The following is a 6878-nucleotide window of genomic DNA, read 5'->3' on the forward strand; positions in this document are numbered from 1 at the left end:
AACATCAGAAAGAGAAATTAAGAAAATAATCCGATTTATAATTGCACCAAAAATAATAAAATATCTAGAAATAAACTTAATCAAAGAAGTGAAAGATCTGTACTCTGAAAACTATAAAACACTGATGAAAGAAATTGAAAACAACACAAAGATATGAAAAGACATTCCATGCTAATGGATTGAAAGAACAAATATTGTTAAAATATCCATACTACCCATAACAATCTACAGATATAGTGCAATGCCTATCAAAATACCAACAGCAATTTTCATAAAACTAGAACAGACAATCCTCAAATTTGTATGGAACCACAAAAGACCCTAAACAGCCAACACAATCTTTAAAAACAAAACTGGAGGTATCAAAATTCCAGACTTCGAGTTATACTACAAAACTGCAGAAATCAAAACATTATGGTACTGGCACAAGAATAGACACATAGATCAATGGATCAGAATAGAGAGTCCGGAAATAAACTCATGATTATATGGTCAGTTAATCTTTGACAATGGAGGTAGGATATGCAGTGGGAAAATGACAGTCTCTACAAGAAATGTTGTTGGGAAAACTGGACAGCTACATGCAAAAGAATGAAACTGGACCACTTTCTTACACCATACACAAAAATAAACTCAAAATGGATTAAACACCTAAATGTGAGACCTGAAACCATAAAAATTTTAGAAGGGAGCATAGGCAGTAATTTCTCTGACACTGTAATAACAACATCTTTCTAGATATGTCTCCCAAGGCAAGGAAAATAAAAGTAAAAAATAAACTATTTGGACTACGCCAAAATAAAAAGCTTCCGCATAGCAAAGGAAACAATCAACAAAACTAAAAGACAACATAGTGAATGGGAGGACATAGCCAATAAAGGGTTAGTATCTAAAATATATAAAAAACTGATGCAACACAACATCCCCAAACCAAATAATCCAATTAAAAATGGACAAGATATGAATAGACATTTCTCCAAGGAAGACATACAGATGGCCAACAGATACATGAAAAGATGCTCAACATCACTCATCATCAGGGAAATGCAAATCAAAACCACAATGAGATATCACCTCAAACCTGTCAGAATGGCTAAAATAAAAAACACAAGAAATATAAGTATTGGCAAGGACATGGAGAAATAGGAACCCTAGTGCACTATTGGTGGGAATGCAAACCAGTGCCACTGTGGAAGACAGTATGGAGGTTTCTCAAAAAATTAAAAATAGAACTACCCTATGATCAAGCAATCTCAATACTAGGTATTTAATCAAAGAATACAAAAACACTAATTTAAAGGGATACATACACTCCTATGTTTATTGCAGTATTATTTACAAAAGCCAAATTATAGAAACAGCCCAAGTATCCATTGATAGGTGAATGGATAAAGAAGATATAGTACATATATACAATTAAATAGTATTCAGCCATAAAAAAGAATGAATTCATGCCATTTGCAATAACGTGGATGGAGCTAGAGAATATAATGCTAAGCAAAACAAGCCAGTTAGAGAAAGACAAATGCCATATAATTTCACTTATATGTGGCATTTAAGAAACAACAAACAAAGGGAAAAAAAGAACAAGACAAACTAAAAATGAGATTCTCAATTATAGAGAATAAACAGATGGATACCAGAAGGGAGGCAGGAGGGAGGAGGTAGGTGGGAGGAAGAGTGAAATAGGTGAAAGAGAGTAAGAGTACACTGATCTTGATGAGCACTGAATAATATATGGAATTGTTGAATCACTATATTGTACACCTGAAATGAATATAACACTGTATATTAACTACACTGGAATAGAAATTAAAAAAAAAAAAAACAATACAGAGGTTAAGCACAAAAGCAGTAATATCAATTACATAAATAAAAATCAGTCAAGGGATTCACAAAATAAAAGGATGTAATATATGCCACCATGTACATAAAACATGCATGAAGGGGAGTAAACATTTAGTGCTTTTAGTTTGGGTTCAAACTTAAGCGACCATCAGCTTAATACAGACTGCTATATGCACAGGATATTATATATAAACCTAATGGTAACCACAAACCAAAACCCTATAATAGGTAAGCAAAAAATAAACAGAAAGGAATCCAAGCATATCACAAATAAAGCCATCAAACCACAAAAGAGAGCAAGAGAAGAACAGAGAACTACAAAAAACAACCCTAAAACACATAACAAAATGGCAATAAGTACATATCTATCAATAATTACTTTGAATGTAGGGTGCCTGGGTGGCTCAGTCGTTAAGCGTCTGCCTTTGGCTCAGGTCATGATCCCAGGGTCCTGGGATCGAGCCCCGCATCGGGCTCCCTGCTCGGCAGGAAGCCTGCTTCTCCCTCTACCACTCCCTCTGCTTGTGTTCCCTCTCTCGCTGTCTCCCTCTCTGTCAAATAAATAAATAAAAAATCTTTAAAAAAATAAATAAAATAATTACTTTGAATGTAAATGGACCAAATGCTGCAATCAAAAGACAACGTGACTGAATGGATAAAAAATGCAAGATCCCTCTATATGCTGCCTACAAGAGACTCATTTCAGAGCTCAAGACATATGCAAATTGAAAGTGAAGAGAAAGAAGAACATTTATCATGCAAATGGAAGTGAAAAGAAATCTGGGGTAACAATATTATATCAGACAACATAGACTTAAAAAAAAAAAAAGACTAAAAAGAAAGAAGGACACTACATAATCATAAAGGGAACAACCCAACAAGAAGATATAATGATTGTAAACATTTATGCACTGAACATGGGAGCACCCATATATATAAAGCAACTATTAACAGACATAAAGGAAGAAATAGATAGTAATACAATAATAGTAGGGGGCCTAAACATCCCATTTAAATAAATGGAGAGATCATCCAAACAGAAAATCAACAAGAAACAGTTGATTTGAATGACACATTGGACCAGATGGATCTAAAAGATCTATTCAGAACATTTCAACCTACAAATTCTTTGCAAGTGCACATGGAACATTCTGCAGAATAGAGATACCTAAGGACCTAGAAAAACAAGAACAAACAAAACCCAAAGCTACTGGAAGGAAGGAAATAATGAAGATTAGAAGAAAAACAAATGAAATCAAAATTAAAAAAAAATACAACAGATCAATGAAACCAGGTGCTGGTTCTTTGTAAAATCAACAAAATTGATAACCGTTAGCCAGACTCATCAAAAGAAAAAAAAAGAGACAAAGAACTCAAAATCGGAAATGATGGAGGAGAACTAACAACCAACAACACAGAAATACAAAGGATTATGAGAGAATATTATGAAAAATTATATGCCAACAAATTAGACAACCTAGAAGAAATAAATAAAGCCCTAGAACCATAAAAGCTTCCTAAACTGTATTGGGAAGAAATGGAAAATTTGAACACTGCAATTACTAGCAATGAAATTGAATCACTAATCAAAAAAACTCTCAAGAAACAGAAGACCAGGACTAGATGGCTTCACAGGGGAATTATACCAAACATCTAAAGAAGAGTTAATACCTATTCTTCTCAAACTATTAAAAAAAGAAGAAGAAGAAAAAGAAGAGCAAGGAAAAATTCCAAATTCATTCTATGAGGTCAGCATTACCCTGATACCAAAACCAGATAAAGACAGTATGAAAAAAAACCCCAAACCCAATCTCTCCAAAGAACATAGATGTAAAAATTCTCAACAAAATATTAACAAATGGAATCCAACAATACATTTAAAAAATCATTCACCACAATCAAGTGGGATTTATTCCTGGGATGCAATGGTGGTTCAATATTTGCAAATCAATCAACACAACACATCACATTAACAAGAAAAAGGATAAAAACCACATCATCTCTTCAATACATGCTGAAAAAGCATTTGACAAAGTACAACATCCATTCACGATAAAAACTGTCAACAAATTAAGCTCAGAGAAACATATTTCAACATAATAAAGGCCATATATGAAAAACCCACAGCTAGCATCACACTCAATGCTGAGAGTTTTCCCTCTAAGGTCAGGAACTAGACAAGGATGTCCATTCTCACCACTTTTATTCAACACAGTACTGGAAATCTTAGCCACAGCAATCAGACAACAAAAAGAAATAAAAGGCCTCCAAATTGGTAAAGAAGTCAAACTTTCACTATTTTCAGATGACATGATACTATATATAGAACACTCTAAAGAGTCCACCAAAAAACTACTAGAACTGACAAGTGAATTCAGTAAGGTTGCAGGATACAAAATTAATATCAGAAATCAGTTGCATTTCTATGCACTAATAATGAAGTAGCAGAAAGAGAAACTAAGAAAACAATTGCATTTACAATTGTACCAAAAAGAACCAAATACCTAGAAATATACTTAACCAAGGAGATGAAAGATCTCTACTCTGAAAAGTATAAAACGTCAATGAAAGAAACTGAAGATGACACAATCAAATGGAAAGATTCCTTGCTCATGGACTGGGAGAACTAATATTGTTAAAATGTTCACACCACCCAAAGCAATCTACAGACTTAATGCAATCCCTATCAAAATACCAACAGCATTTTTCACAAAACTAGAACAAATAATCCTAAAATTTATATGGAACCACGGAAGACCTTGAATAGCCAAAGCAATCTTGAAAAATAAAAACAAATCTGGAGGTATCACAATCCCAGATTTCAAGGTATACTACAAAACTGTAGTAATCAAAACAGGATGGTGCTGGCACAAAAAAACAGACACATAAATCAGTGGAACAACCAGAACATGGAAAGAGCCCAAATGTCTATCAACTGATGAATGGATAAAGAAGAAGTGGTGTGTATATATATACAATGGAATATTACTCAGCCATCAAAAAGAATGAAATCTTGCCATTTGCCACTAGAGTGTATTATGCTAAGTGAAATGAGTCAGAGAACAAATACCATATGATTTCACTCATATGTGGAATTTAAGAAACAAAACAGATGAACATAGGGAAAGGTAAAGAAAAATAAGATAAAGACAGAGAGGGAGGCAAACCATAAGAGACTCTTAAATATAGGGGTGGGGGAAAGGGGAAATTGGTTGATGGGCATTAAGGAGGGTACTTCTAATCCTGAAACAAATACTACACTATATGTGAACCAACTTGAATTTAAATAAAATTTTGAAAGGAAAAATTTGAAAGGGAAAAAAAAGGATCAATGGAACAGAATAGAGGGCCCAGAAATAAGCCCATACTTTTAAGGTCAATTAATCTACAACAAAGGGGGCAAGAATATCCAATGAGAGAAAAACAGTTTCTTCAACAAATGGGGTTGGGAAAACTAGAAAGCTACATGCAAAAGAATGAAACTAGACCACTTTCTTACACAGTACAAAAAAACTCAAAATGGATGTAATACTGTAAGACCTGAAACTAAATTCCTGGAAGAAAACATAGGCAGTAATTTCTTTAACACCAGCTGTAGAAACATTTTTCTAGTATGTCTTTTATGGCTAGGGAAACAAAACAAAATTAAGATATTGGGACTACACCAAAATAAAAAGCTTTTGCATAGCAAAGGAAGCCATCAGCAAAACAAAAACAACTTATTGAATGTGAGAAGATATTTACAAATGATATATGTAATAAAGCGTTAATATCCAAAATATATAAAGAATTTATACAACTCAGCCCCGAAAGAAACAAATAATCCAATTTAAAAATGGGCAGAGGAGATGAATAGACATTTTTCCAAAGAAGACAGACACATGAAAAGATGCTTAATATCACCCATCATCAGGGAAGTGCAAATCAAAATCATGAGAAATCACCTTACACCTGTCAGAATGGCTAAAATCAAAAACACAAGAAATAACAAGTGTTAGTGAGGATGTGGAGAAGAAGGAACCCTCGTGCACTGTTGGTGGGAATGCAAACCACTGTGGAAAACAATTTGGAGGTTTTTCAAAAAATCAAAAGTATTATCATATGATCCAGTAATTCTACTACTGGGTATTTATCCAAAGAACACAAAAACACTAATTTGAAAAGATATATGCACCCTTATGTTTATTGCAGCATTATTTACAATAGTCGAGATAAGGCAGCAACTCAAGTGTTCATCGGCAGATGAATGGATAGAGATGATACACACACACACACACACACACACACACACACACAGAGGAATATTACTCAGCCATAAAAAGGAATTAAATCTTGCTATTTGCAACAACATGAATGGATCTAGAGGGTATAATGCCAAGGGAAAGAAGTCAGTCAGAGAAAGACAAATACCATATGATTTTACTCATGTAGAATTTAAGAAACAAAACAAATAAACAACAAAAAGAGACAAACAAAAAACCAGACTCATAATTATAAAGACAAATGTTACCAGAGGGGAGGTGGGTGGGGGGATGGATGAAATAGGTGAAGGGGATTAAGAGTACACTTACCTTGATGGGCACTGAGTAATGCATACAATTTTGGATCACCATATTGTACACCTGAAACTAATATAACACTATGTTAATTATACTTGAATTAAAAAAAAAAAGGTAGAACCAATTCTCAAAAGTCTCTGGGGTTTTTTTTGTTTGTTTTTTGTTTTTTGTTTTTTTAGAGAGGGAGAAAGGGGGGCGGGAGGGGCCCAGTGCAGATCCCAACACAGGACTCAATCTCACAATCCTGAGATCATGACCAGAACTGAAATCAAGAGTTGGACACTTAACCAAATGAGCCACCTGGGTGCCCCAGGAAGTCTCTGATTTAAATCCTATGTTGATTTTGCTAATTTTTATGCAATTTCTACAGTTTTATGTGGTTTCCTACATTTTGTGCCATTAAAGAGGCCCTTTCATAGTTTTTTGAGTAAGTTAGAAGAGTCAATCCAGTATAGGAGGTGCCTCAGGAAT

Source organism: Halichoerus grypus, chromosome 4 (genome assembly GCF_964656455.1).
Source record: "Halichoerus grypus chromosome 4, mHalGry1.hap1.1, whole genome shotgun sequence".
NCBI lineage: Eukaryota > Metazoa > Chordata > Mammalia > Carnivora > Phocidae > Halichoerus > Halichoerus grypus.